Source organism: Mauremys reevesii, linkage group 11 (genome assembly GCF_016161935.1).
Source record: "Mauremys reevesii isolate NIE-2019 linkage group 11, ASM1616193v1, whole genome shotgun sequence".
Lineage (NCBI taxonomy): Eukaryota > Metazoa > Chordata > Testudines > Geoemydidae > Mauremys > Mauremys reevesii.
This window is the reverse complement of record NC_052633.1, coordinates 62,461,361-62,474,591: the sequence shown is the minus strand read 5'-3', so window position 1 is coordinate 62,474,591 and position 13,231 is coordinate 62,461,361. Positions and strand designations below refer to the sequence as shown.

Here is a 13,231-nt window from a genome sequence, read left to right as displayed (position 1 = left end):
AACTCAGGATGGGGTGAATCAAACACCCCAATCCCAGCTCACTCCACTTCATGGCCTGGTGTTTGGATGGGCATCGGAAACAGAATGCTCTTGCTCATCACCCTTCAGGATATACTTACCCAGAAGAGGAAAGATTTGAGTAGGACCTGCTATCTGTGATATCCCAGGTCTTGAACACAGGCTTGGGAGTTCCCAGACAGCTGTTGCATCCAGGCCTTCACCCAATGTCTACTGAAACCTGGTGGGCTAAAAGGTTAGTGGGACTATAGCCCCAGCCAAGGCATCACCCATGGGAACTCTGATTGAAGGGTTGCCCAACTCTACTGATTGGTCCAATTACACTAATTATTTAAGCCAGAAGAAGGCATAGACATTTTATCTGAGCAACAAACTGGTTTCCTGTTGTGGCTGCGTTGGCTCCTGACTGTGCTTGCCTCCTGCATCCAACCTGATTCCTGTTCTGTTCCTGGCTCACCCCACCCTTTGCTCCTGCTCCATGTTTGATCCTTGTATCTTCTCCTGCCCTTACACCTCACCTTCAGTCCTCAGTTACCAGTTCTGGCTCCGACCCCAGCCTCTGACTCTGGCTTGACCCTGGGCTCTGTCATTTGGCCTCTTACTTCAGCTCTGATCCTCAGCTTTGATTCCTGGTTCTGACTCTGGCTTGAGCCCTGGCGGTTAACTCTGGTGCTGACCCTTGACTTCATTCCCCAACCTGGATGACTCCTCCGCCCACTAGACATGACTCCTGCTCTAACTGCTACGCAAGACTGCCTACATCCCCGTCCATAACATTATCTAGCTAAATGGAAGTGACTGTATTGCATCCAGGCAGAGAATCAACCTTTACCAGTCACTACAAACATTCCAATTGTTCTATATTACCCCATGTCTCTAAAGAAGTCTGATCTTTCAATTAGCTTGTTACTAGTCCACCTCATAGCAATTAGTGCCTTCCTGATTCCAGTAGCTGAGCGCTCTGTTTTCACCCGCCTAACTACAATATGATTCTATGAAGGACCTGATCCAGGCCTTCCCACCAGTGACTAAACCTACCTCACAATGGGACTTCAACCTCGTGCTGTTGAAACTTACCAGACCACCGTTTGAACCTTTAGTGTTATGATCTATGTCCCATCTGTGCATGAAAATGGAGTTTCTGGTGTTTATCAGTTAGGCCAGGAGGGTCCATGAGCTAGGAGACGACATGGCAGACCCTTCTTGTATGGTCTTTCACAGAGAAAAGTTATCCCTGTGCCTCCACATTAAATTTCTCCTCAAGGTCATTTCCAAATTTCACATCAACCAAAGTATTCACTTACTTGTCTTTCCCCCCGCCCCCACAAAAAAAAACAAAAAAACCCATGCTTCTCCACAAGAGAAGAGACTTCTCTCCCTCGATGTCTGGCATGCACTGGCATTTTATCTGCAAAGAACCAAACCTATCAGGAAGTCACCAAGACTATTATCACAGTAACAGAGAGTCCCTGATGTCAAGCAATATCATCTCAAAGAATCTCTATGTAGATTTTTGGCCGCATCATTGAGGGCTACAAGCAAGCACACCTCCTGGCAGAATAACAACCCACTCCACGAAAGCACAGACCACCTCTGTAGCATCCCTGCAGGAAGTCACAGTGCAAGACATATGCAGAGCAGCCACTTTGCTAGACGTGCGCTAGTCCAGGCTTCTGATAAGGATGCAGCAGGGGAGATTTGCAGTACTGCAAGCATCTTTGCTGCCAGCTTCCTCGCACTCACCTCCAGTCTGAGCACCGCTTGTCAGTCCCCATGTGCGGAATACACACAGGGACCAGCACTCAAAGAAGAAATGGAGGTTACTTACTGTTACTGAAAGTTTTTTTGAGATGCGTGGTCCCTATCTGTATTCCACTACTGGCCTTCCATCCCCTTTGCTTTGGACCTGGTTAAACTCACAGTACAACCCCCACTGCCTTTTTATGGCTTTGGTCAGAAGCACGAGGTGACTTACTGGGAGGCAAGTGCAGGCTAACGGACACTGCTGGCTAGAATCCCTGCACTCAGGACCCTGGTGTGCAAGCGTACCCACATGTGGAATATAGATTGGGACCACACATCTCAAAGAAATTCCTGTTACAGTAAGTAACCTCCATATCTTAAAGTCCTAACCACTCTAGGTGTGATTTCCCCCTGTCCGGTGCAGGAACAACAGTTTGTATTTACTGTACTCGCAGGGGTAGCTTTGTGTCAGGCAGGGTCTCTTCAGGAGAAAGTAGATGATAATTAGCCTTCAGGGATGTGCTGGATAAATGTGCGTGGTAGTTCCCTGGCCATCTCCTTGCTCTTGTAGAAGATACCTGCTCTTGGTGCTTGGTTGGTTGCAGGCCCCCTATGCCCGTGGATGAGTGTTGTGGTGATACAAAGCACACAAAGATTGCAAGTGCTTTATGCCTCCACAATCCTGGCTCCAAGTGTTGTTTTTTTCCACACCCAGGTGTCCTGCACCATCAGAAGTCAGTGCAATCAGGGCTGAATGGAACCCTAGCGCCAGTGCAGTGTTTTGGCCAATTCCTGTAACACATCTCTGTAAAGATTCGACAGAACCTGCACCTGCTTATGCAAGGGGCTGAGTTTTGTCCCCACCGTATTCAAAGTCAGTGTAAAGTCCTGTTCATTTTGTATAGCCGCACGGATGCAAGTTTCATTGCTTTGCACCTCTTATTGAACAATTTACACCACTGATTGCATCACCACCACATTTGGCCAATAAAGTCATTAGGGGCCTTTAGCTGAAGCAAAACACCGTAGCTACTATTATAATAAAAAATATAGCCATTGTTGGAGCTGCTGCAATGGATTTGAAAGGGGCTGGCATAATGCTGTGCATCTGGAAGCTGAAGAGGGAAGCACAAAGGAAGCTATGTTAATATACTGTTAAGTGCTCAGTTCATTGATATTTATTTATTCTCCCATCTTGCAACTGTGAGGAGCTCCCTTCCTCCCCCGCCCACACAAAATAAAGGCAGACTGGGTATATTACCACAAAACAGCCCTAAATAGCCTTCTGTCTCTGGTCTGTTTCTTTGCAGTGAAATATGTATCTGAAGAAAATAGCATATATTCTGTACAGTACTAAATTCTCAAATGTAAAACATCCTTATATGCCCCACTATGGGCCATCAATGGAAGTTCTATATGTGCATTCAAGGCAGTATGTAAAAATATCTATGCAACATAAAACTATGTATAGAATATGAGTGAGCATGCCTTGAACCTAGAGTTTTTATTGTGAGGCCCAGAAATAGAACCATATTCTGAGAAGTTCTGAGGATTTAGAATGGTTGCACATCACTTCTCAGGATCTGGCCCATAGCAAGTCACATGTATAATTTAAGTCCAACAAAATAAGAATGACTTTATTCCCATTAGAAGATCATACAAAGTGTTCTAACACTGAACTTGATAGTATAGGGGTGAGGATCTTAACTCCAGTCACACTCATGTCTTAATTAATTATGTAGCTTGGATTTCCCTTGCACTCTCTATTGGATAGTTATACCATCTACACACTCATTTATCATTTTCTAAAGACTCATTTCTCCTCTTCAGGTTGCGGTATGTGGCAGTTCTGATCCATGAGTATTACACATGGCTGTGTTAATAAGAATGTCAGCAATATTCTAGCTTCTGTTGTTGATTTATTTAGGTATTACAGTGACAAATGTCTTTCAGACATGAAAAATGGGGTGTTGTAATGACTTACTGCATTAGCTGTATTACCAACAAGTTTGTCCTAATGAAATTTGGCTAAAATGGTCAAAGTTTCTCCCGATTAAACAAAGCTGCCACATCTTTTTGACACTTCAGATGACAGTCTAACATTTTTCTCGCCACTCAAGATGGCATGCACCACTACACTTACAATATGTGAAAGAATAGCATATGCCAGAAGCTACTGTCCCCTCAGGCTTTCACATTTTTTCCCACTTTTCTTGAAATGTAAACAAAACACAGGCCTTGAAAAATCAACCATGCACAGATTTATTTTGTCAGTTCCATTTAAAAAAAAACAACAAAAAACAGAAGAAAAAGAAACTGATGATACTCGGCTCTCTTACAGGAAAACCCTGTTGTATGCAGTTCCAAAGCAATGGGAGCTATTAGAAAGGGAGAGGAAACCCTTGGTGAAGAGTGACAGGCATGTTGCTTAATGTTGTGAGCAGTATCTGAGTTCTGTTTACAACTCCTCTGCATTTTGCATTCTTCAGTACTGCAATCTTTTGTAATCTTGCAAGGGACTTTTAGTGATGGGGTAACATGACTGTCTAAACATACCTGACTCTGTTCTGGGTGAAATTCATCTGTGCAAAGAGTCATCCCAAGGTCAATCCACTGCTTAATTCCTACTTGATATTTGTACTCATTGAGTGAAAGAAATGCCATTATGCTTGGAACTGGGATTTTTGTATGGGGATCCAGTGGGTGCGGCTGACCTTAACTTAGTCTGGCACACATTACTGTTGGCAAGGCCAGACACCGATACACTTCCTCAAGATGAATAGCATCTTACTCAATTATTAGTCCTGTTTCCTCCAGTAGAACTATTGTGGGGTAAGGAACTATTCTATTGAACATGAGTAACTGTATTGGAATCTGGCCTGAAAGGAAGGCCAGGGAAGGAGGTGTTGTTTTCTTCTAGGTACCTCTCATTCTGTATCAAATGTGCCCTCTTTCAGAGGCTATCTGAACAATAACAACAAACATGCTATGTATACCACCATCACTCCCTCTCCCCTCTGTGATTTAAGCTATAATCGCATATCTTTGTTTCTGTCTCATTTATTTGTCTCCTTTTGGGCTAACATTAAAAACAAAATGTGGGGAGGATGGAGGAGGCATAATTCTTCCCTTCCGCTGTGCAAATTATTGTCCCAAAACCAAAAGAGCTGCATTTTCGGGGAGGGGGTTAGTAAAAGTGAAGAAACTAACGATGACTGTGAAGAAAGCGGCGATAACTACGTGCACATGTATTAGAGACTATGGGCAAGACTCCCAACTGCTGTAAATCAGTGCGGCTCCATTCACTTCAAAGGCGCTACGATGATTTATATCATCTGAGGCTCTAAAGAGATGCACTCAATATATTCAATAACAAGAAAAGAAACAAACATCAGCCTTGGAAAATTTCCCTGAGCCGTAGGAAGGTGGTGTGGGGAAGCTGGTTATAAATAATCAATCTCTAGCTCTGAGAGCGGCGTGTTTCATTTAATTTTCTGTAAAATGAAATATTTTAATGTATTTTATTCAGCCCTTTAATTTTTCCTTGCCAGTTTATAGTCTTTGCCCTTGAGAAAAGCTCATAAATATTTCTTTAGTATTCCTCTCTTTCACTCTTTTTTTTTAAGTTTGCCCCTCAGAAAAGCATGCGAGAATTTGTTTATTCATTGTGAGTTCTTCCTCTCAACAGCTTTGTTCCTTTGGCCCTGAATGTGAAGCAGCTACTGCGACTCTTTATTCTGCTTGTTCTTCAATTTCCTTTCCTTTGCTCTTTCCTCATGCACTGTATTCAATCCTAAGAGCTATTTAATTAAACTTTGTCAGCAGCACCGTGACATTTGGATTTACTTTCTGTATTCTTCAGTGAAAATATTTTTTATGAAGATGTTTATTTTGGCCTGTAATACAAAAAAACCCAAGCTCGTTATTTTTATTCTTAATTAGTATTATTATTACAGGGGTGCTTGTAGCCTATGTTTAGTTTGCTTAACACTTCCCATTCTAAAGATTCTTTTGACCTTTTATTTGAGGAGCTCTATCACCTCCATTATTTGCAGCAGGCCTTTGAAATTTCCCAGAGATAAGGGCCCTTTTTTTTTTTTTATCCTATGAAACTTTATTCACTTTTAGCGGAATTACAGATTTGTTTAAAGTTACCATTTCCCTTTTCTTGTTTGCCTTCTTTAGGAAAACTTTGGTATTCTGCCAAAATAACTGAACGTGGAGATTTTGAAGTGCTGGGTCTATACCACCACCACCGCAGCAGCAACACATGTTGCACTAGCAGGGGCGGCTCTAGAAATCCGGCTGCCCCAAGCAGCGCGGAGCGCTGCGCCGCCCTTCCCCGGTCCCGCGGCGGGTCCCGTCTTCCCGCGGACCTGCCTGCGGGAGCTCAACCGGAGCCGCGGGAAGACGGGACCCGCCGCAGCCATGCCTGCGGCAGGTCCGCTTGTCCCGGGCTCCGGTGGACCTGCCGCAGGCATGCCGGCGGGAGCTCCACCGGAGCCAAATGCCGCCCCCCCCGGAAACGGCCGCCCCAAGCGCCTGCTTGGCGCGCTGGTGTCTAGAGCCGCCCCTGTGCACTAGGAATGCTTGGGAGTTGCTGGAATACTTGTGGTGAAGGTAGAGAGGAAGAGCTTGAGCCAGGCCAAACTTCCTCTATATTCTCCACACCCTCCCCGGTCTGGCTTGCATCCTATTACCATACCTGGGGAGGGGGAGCTCCAGCCCCTGTGAACCCAACTCCCAGAGAGAGAAGAGAACTGGGCTGGGCTCACCATCTCTGGGTCAACACATAGGATAGGAACCTCCCACCTCCCAGGTGGGGTGGGGAAGAGAGTGAGAGACCGACTAGCCTAGCTTTCCCCCAGCCTTCCCTTGGAACCAGCACAGGGTTCCCATTCCCGCTTCAGGTATAACTGCCTTTTTCTGCCACCAGCTGCACTCATTAGACCAATGCCTCACATTTACAGTGGGGGAGGGAGCATTGTGTGTTTGGAGTTGCTATGTGCTGATTCTGGGGGAATAATTCTGTCCCACAAAAGGCTTGTTTGAATCCTCACTTGCCACCGGAGCAGATTAGCTGCTCTGCTTCTTTCACACCTTCCATTCTGAGGTGCGGATGATCTTTTTGTTACAATTTAAAAATAGTGCTTCAGAAAGGATCAAGTCACACACAGTTTTAACAGTTATGAGTGACGAGTTACTTGTATGTTTCTCTTTCAGTGAAAATATGACAGCTTACAGTACTTGTTACCATGAAATAGCCTTATTTCTTGACAGTATTCAGTTGTCTAAATAAAACATGCAATTATTATACAAGAAAACAACCATTTCAGCTTGAAAATCCCCTTATTATTAAGCAAATGCAAAGTATTTACATTTTCCATGTTTCCCAAGGACTAATTTCATGCACAAGAATTATCTTAAACTAGTCCTGAGATTTTAAAAAGTTGCCACTGGTAAGCTGTCTCCCTGTCACTAGATTTAATTTAACCAGCTCTGATATTTTAGATAAAAGTGGTTGCAGTTCCTAGCTATTAACATTAATAACTTTTCCAAATTATTAGAATTACCTTATCAGAAATCCTCTGTCAATGTCCTTCCAAATGGAGTTGCACTGACTCCAATAATCACTTCTTTTAAATCCAAAATTTAGGGCCTGATCCAAAGCTTCCTAAAGTCCAGGGAAGACTCCCAGAGAGTTCAGTGGGGTTGGATTGGGCCTTATCATAAAGCAGGACTGTTTTCCACACATAATAACAAATGTTCTTAGCCTTCTGCTGCATTCTGAGTGAAATCTGGGATTGAAAGCAAGCTCAAAACAGTAACCGAGAACAGTTATTCTTATTTGTAAAGTGCTCTGAGGAGGTTGTTCAGATGGCAGCTAAGGGTCAGCTGGCCAGGAGTTTGGACTTTTTTGTTTATTCTCTTTGGAGAACAAAGAGAAACTGTATCCAAGAGAGCAATATTTAGTCCATCTTGGAGAATCCCTGAAATGGCCACCAATATCCCATGCTTCACCCCAATCTGTCCTTGCACCAATTGGCTTTTCATCATACCGCAATTACAGCTTCTTGGATTTCAAGCATTCTAGCCTTATGTTGTGCTGTGACATGGAGGGAGGGATAGCTCAATGGTTTGAGCATTGGCCTGCTAAACTTAGGGTTGTGAGCTCAATCCTTGAGGGGGCCATTTAGGGATCTGGGGATTGGTCCTGCTTTGAGCAGTGGGTTGGACTAGATGACCTTCTGAGGTCCCTTCTAATCCTGATATTCTATGATATGGGTTTAGGTTCCAAAATGTCTCACAGCACCCTCATACAGGTATCCAGCTCACAAATGACTCTTCCAATTGAAATGCACAGCTGGAATTTTGTGACAATCTGAGTACCACTTGGAATGCTTCCTTGCATAACTGGGAGTTTTGAAAGCTCACTTCTGTTTTGTTTTATGGCCAGGATTTCTATTGAATTTGCCTGCTCTGGGGTCCAAACGTGCTGTCTGCGCACACATTGGCTCCCACTTCCTCAGTCGTGTTTTGGTCCAGCCACACCCAGAAACCTTCCAGTTGCTTCACACTTTTCAAATTTCTATCCTACCATCTTCCTAGTTCCTTCAACGTACATATATTTCAGATTTTTTGCCTCTATTTCTTCATTAGAGAATGGCAGGACTGCCTTTATTCTTTAAAACCAATCCAGATTAAATTTACAGTTAAAGGGAAGAGTGTACATTTGGGAACTAACACCCAAGTTTATTTTTGGATAAAGGAGACTATAGAAGAATATGTAGAAAATACAAGGGAATAAGATCAATTTTATTTGCATTTTGTAGCAATATTTTGCTAGTTGTCTTTTCCTGCGCCTGCTAAATCTGAAGTTGATGTAAGAACCTGTTTCATCCTAACCATATATACAGATATAACTATTTTTTAAAAGTCTTTAAAAATGGTGATTTACATAGGAGCATGGGTACACTGCTACACACTACGCCAGTAAATTCCTTGACTTCCTAATTACTCAGAAAACTTAGCTCTACTTCAGAACTGCAAGTTGAACAGCCTAAGGATATTACTGAGTGACCATCTGGAAGACAGGTTTTCCATAGCTGGGCTCTGTGATGACATATTCTGCCCTAAGCATTGTTGTTTGAATTGACTACACAATGGGAAGAAGCTGAGAAAAATATAGGGAATCAGAGAAAGGAGGGTTCAGTATTTCATACTACAATGTATCACACCACATTGATACCATTTTGTGGCACAGTGAACAAAAATAATTTTTAAATGTTTTGCATTCGTTTGTAACATACAAATTAGGGAAAGTGAAAATGATGGTTTAGTAATTCTCATAGGGACTGATACAACTGCTAAGGAAACAGTTGACTGTATTGACTTCAGTGGGAGCTAGACTTGATCTTTAGTGATGAAGGTGTGAAGGGATGGAGGAATAATGTATTTTGGCTATTTCATGCCTGTGTGCACACCAAAAAATAGCTACATTGTTAAACTGAAAGACAGAGGGACATAAGGCCAAGCCAGATGTAAATCCCTCTGAACTCCAGGGAAACTTAAATCTAAACTTCATGATCCAAGATTCTCTCTAGAGTGACAAGTCCAAACATCACTGAACTTCACAGCTCAGACATGTGTCTAATTATATATTGTATATACAGAGAGAATGTGGTGGGTGTATAAGGACTGATGTAAATCACAATGGTACATTAGCTGCCTTCTTCATAAGCACTATAAATATTTTTGCACTTTTCAGCCCATATTTTCTGGTTTAGTTTTTTCCCCGTAAATTCTAATTTTTGATTGGATTTGCCACTGGGAGTTTCCAACTCAATCATCACATGGCCCACTTTGCTATGTGACAGTTCTCAGTTGTGTATTTGTGGCCTGACCAGAGAAGTATTGAGCACCTGCAAGACCTACTGAAGGCTATAATACATTCAATGCCTCTCTAGATCAGTTCCTTGAAAACAAATAATGGTCTTAAATCTGAAGTCCCGTTCTTCCATTTAACTAGAACATCAGAACCCTGTCACTGTACATATATACCTTCTGTTCCTCCAGTGGAGCTACAGGTTTATTTCCTGCAGTGGTTGTCAATTGGCACTGTATCTTGTATTACAGCAGGGCCTCACTACAATTCTTTCTACAATTATTCTGAGCCAGATATAGCCTCCTGATTCAATGGGTGCAGTATATTAAAATGCCACAGGGGCATCGACAACCCAGATTAGCACTGTAATCCTAATCCCAGCCTGGTGTCAAGGGTGTGGGCAGGGGGTGTTGGAGAGCAAGCCTACCCCACATTCACCCCGCAGCCACAGTTCTTGTCCCACAGGACTGGACTTGGATACTTGCTCTAGGTGTTGTGACCTGGTGCATGGGGTTGCGTTGCCACTGAGGTCTGGCAGGGCCTCCCCTCTGTCCTGACAAAGAGGCAGCCAGGCCAAACCTGAGTACCACCATGACCCAGTGAACTAGGATGCAACACCCAGAGCAGGGAACTGCCTCCAGCCCCTTGGGATAGGAACCATCACTGGAGGGTGAGCGCAGGGTGGGCTTGCCCTCCAACTTGGCCTCCCCTCCACACCCAGCTAGAAGAAGTGTATGCTTGCTAGGTTTGCACCTTTGGTTTCATTATTTCTGTGGGTGCCCTTGAACCAAGAATCCATGCTAAAGTTGCCTGAGTCTAGCACTGTATGTGTTTTTTATTATAGCCAGATATTCAGTAGCAAATAAAACAGGTGGAATTAGACATCAGATGACCATTAGTTGTGATGTTAAAAGGTTTTAGAGAAAATGTGCTTAAAATGTTTGCACTGTCTTTATTAGAAATAATGGCTTTGCTGTGTTATACTGCAAGTGAAAGGTTGTAATGATTATTCAATAACTCTTTCATTAATACTTATCACAGCTATACAAGAGGATTGCGTGGTCTTGTGTGGTTTTGAGATGGGCATCACATGCTATAAGTATACAAGTGTACTTAGCATGCTTCCTGGATGCTAGCAAGCGGGGGAGTTGAGCGGGAGATCCCCCGCTGAAGAATGAGCAATCACTACTTCTTGGGGTGAGTGGGCAAGCTTGTTTGACTGCTTGGTTGTTCTTTTGGCTTACTTAAAGTTTACTGTGTGGTCTGTTGAAGACTGTATGTTTGGGGACTGGGTGGGAATAGGGGCCAGAGGCTTACTAGCTGCTAACCTCCTGTCCTTTGATCCTTGGTCACCATTGATCATCCTTGTGATCACTCTTCCCCTGTGTGTTAACAAGGGGATAGGGCTGACCTAGGAGAGAATGGCTTAAAAGCCTGATGTTGAGCGACCAAGGGGAGCTAGCTGGCAGGGGAGTGTGAAAGGGAGTTTGTAGGAGAGAATAAAATCAGCATGGTTCAGCAAGGCCTCATCGCTAATGCCAACATTGCTCCTGATTCCTCCACCTGGACCTGTCTCCAGACAGAAAACTTGACCTCTACCCAGGTCCTAGTGTGGATTTGCAGAGACTGTGGCCTGCATTTCCCAGTTATAGAAAGCTAGTCTGGGGATACCATCCCGTGTGAGAGATGTCTACTCGTAGAATCTCTCAGGAAGCAGCTGGGAGAGTGGAGATGTGAAAAAGATGTAAAGGCAGGTCTCACTCTCCTTATCTGCTCCTAGTTGGCCCAGACCTGGCCCTAAGTGACTGAATTAAAATGCAAGCTCATTTATGTACCCTTCTAGTGCAGATTTCTTGAGACATGTTTTATAAATATTGCTATTTTGCCATCCATGAATCTTGAGAAATGGCTGCTGAACACTTGACACTAAAGTGATATAAGGTCTGCATTAGATCAGCTTCAGCTGAGTGTAATATGCTATACTTGCTGGGTAGATGCTTAATGAGGTAAGCTCAATTTGTTCAGATGGTCCTCTGCCAGTAATAGGAAATGGCATGATATATTTAATCATTCATTGACTGAAGAATTGAATCTAATTATGAAATTACACCTAGAGAAATTAAGTTTCTGACAATATAGGTATGGGTGCCTCTAACTGTCTTATTATGGTACCCCTCTAGCTGTGGAATATGAGAAAATTAAAGGTTTAAATGAGAGAATTTACAGTAATTTGAGCCTAGAATCCTAAGGGCTACACAGATCTGTACTTTGATACATGAAGTGTGGATTTATTTCTCTTCTGTTCAAGGAAAATGTATTGCAATTATAGTTTAAAAAAAAAAGCAATACTGCACCAAATGGTTAGCTAGATTTAGCTTTACTGAATCGTTTGGTAAGCTGGGTGCAGACAATCAATATCCACTTCAGTATGACAAAATGTAAGGTCATACATCTAGGAACCAAAAATAGCAGGCTGTACTTACAGGATAGGAGAACCCGATCCTGGGAAGCAGTGACTCTGAAAAACACTTGGTAATCATGTGGATAATGAGCAGAACATGAGCTACCAATTTCAGTGCTAATGTGATCCTTGGATATACAAGCAGGGGAATTGTAAGTAGAAGTAGAGAGGTTATATTACCTCTTTATTTGGCACTGGTGAGACCACTACTGGAATACTTTGTCCGATTTTGGTGTCCACACTTCAAGAACTATGTTGAAAAATTGGAGAGGGTTCAGAGAAGAGCCACAAGAATGATTAAAGGATTGGAAACGTGTCTTATAGTGAAAGACTTAAACTAAATAGATTGAGTTTGCATATCAAAGAGAAGGTTAAGGAGTGATTTGATACAGTCTATGTGCCTACATGGGAAAAAGAAATGTGATAATAACAGGCTCTTTAATTTAAGAGACAAAAGCATAATAGGAACCAATGGCTGGAAGCGGAAGCTATACAAATTCAGGCAAGAAATAAGGTGCAGAGGGTAATTAACCATTGGAACAATTTACCAAGGCTTCAGGTGGATTTTCCATCAGTGGAAATTGTTAGGTCAAGATTGGATTTTTTTTTTCCCTAAAAGATAAGCTCTAGTTCATGCACAGCTATTGAACATTCAGCAGGGAAGTATTATGGCCTGTGTTATGCAGGAGGTCAGGCTAGATCACAATGGTCCCTTCTGTCCTTATAAACTATGAATCCATGGAGTCAGTTCCCACTCAAAATGGTCTAATGCACTAAAGTGGGAAGCTTCACTTATACCTCTCAACCTGCTGTTGATTTGGATGTGTATGTACTGTGTTTTGATATGTAGGTACCCTTTACTAGAGGGGCCTCTGAACTTTATTTGGAGTGTTCCAGATGGGAAAATCCTGTGTGCTGCAATGCAGCCTTACAGACTACAATTCACATGATGCCTTGGGGAAAGAGTGAGAGACTTCTTCTCCCAGGGAGTGCGGGGAGAACAGGCAGTGGGCTCCATTTTGGGGAGAGGAGCCAGATTGCTGGTGCAGAGCTCTGTCCATACCAGGAGCTGCTGCTAGGAAGCTAAAAGCTGCTGATGAGAGCTGGGACTTTGATTGAGCAGG

The 13,231-nt window shown here is 43.1% G+C and overlaps 1 long non-coding RNA gene across 1 annotated transcript in view; it reads left to right on the top strand.

Annotated features, from left to right (window-relative positions):
• The window catches only part of LOC120374924, a 29,667-nt gene extending 18,862 nt beyond the window's left edge, over positions 1-10,805 (top strand). Inside the window, exon 3 of the long non-coding RNA XR_005586342.1 lies at positions 10,688-10,805. This is a non-coding gene — a long non-coding RNA (uncharacterized LOC120374924). The remainder of the gene's footprint in view (positions 1-10,687) is intronic.
• The last annotated feature ends 2,426 nt before the right edge of the window (positions 10,806-13,231 follow it).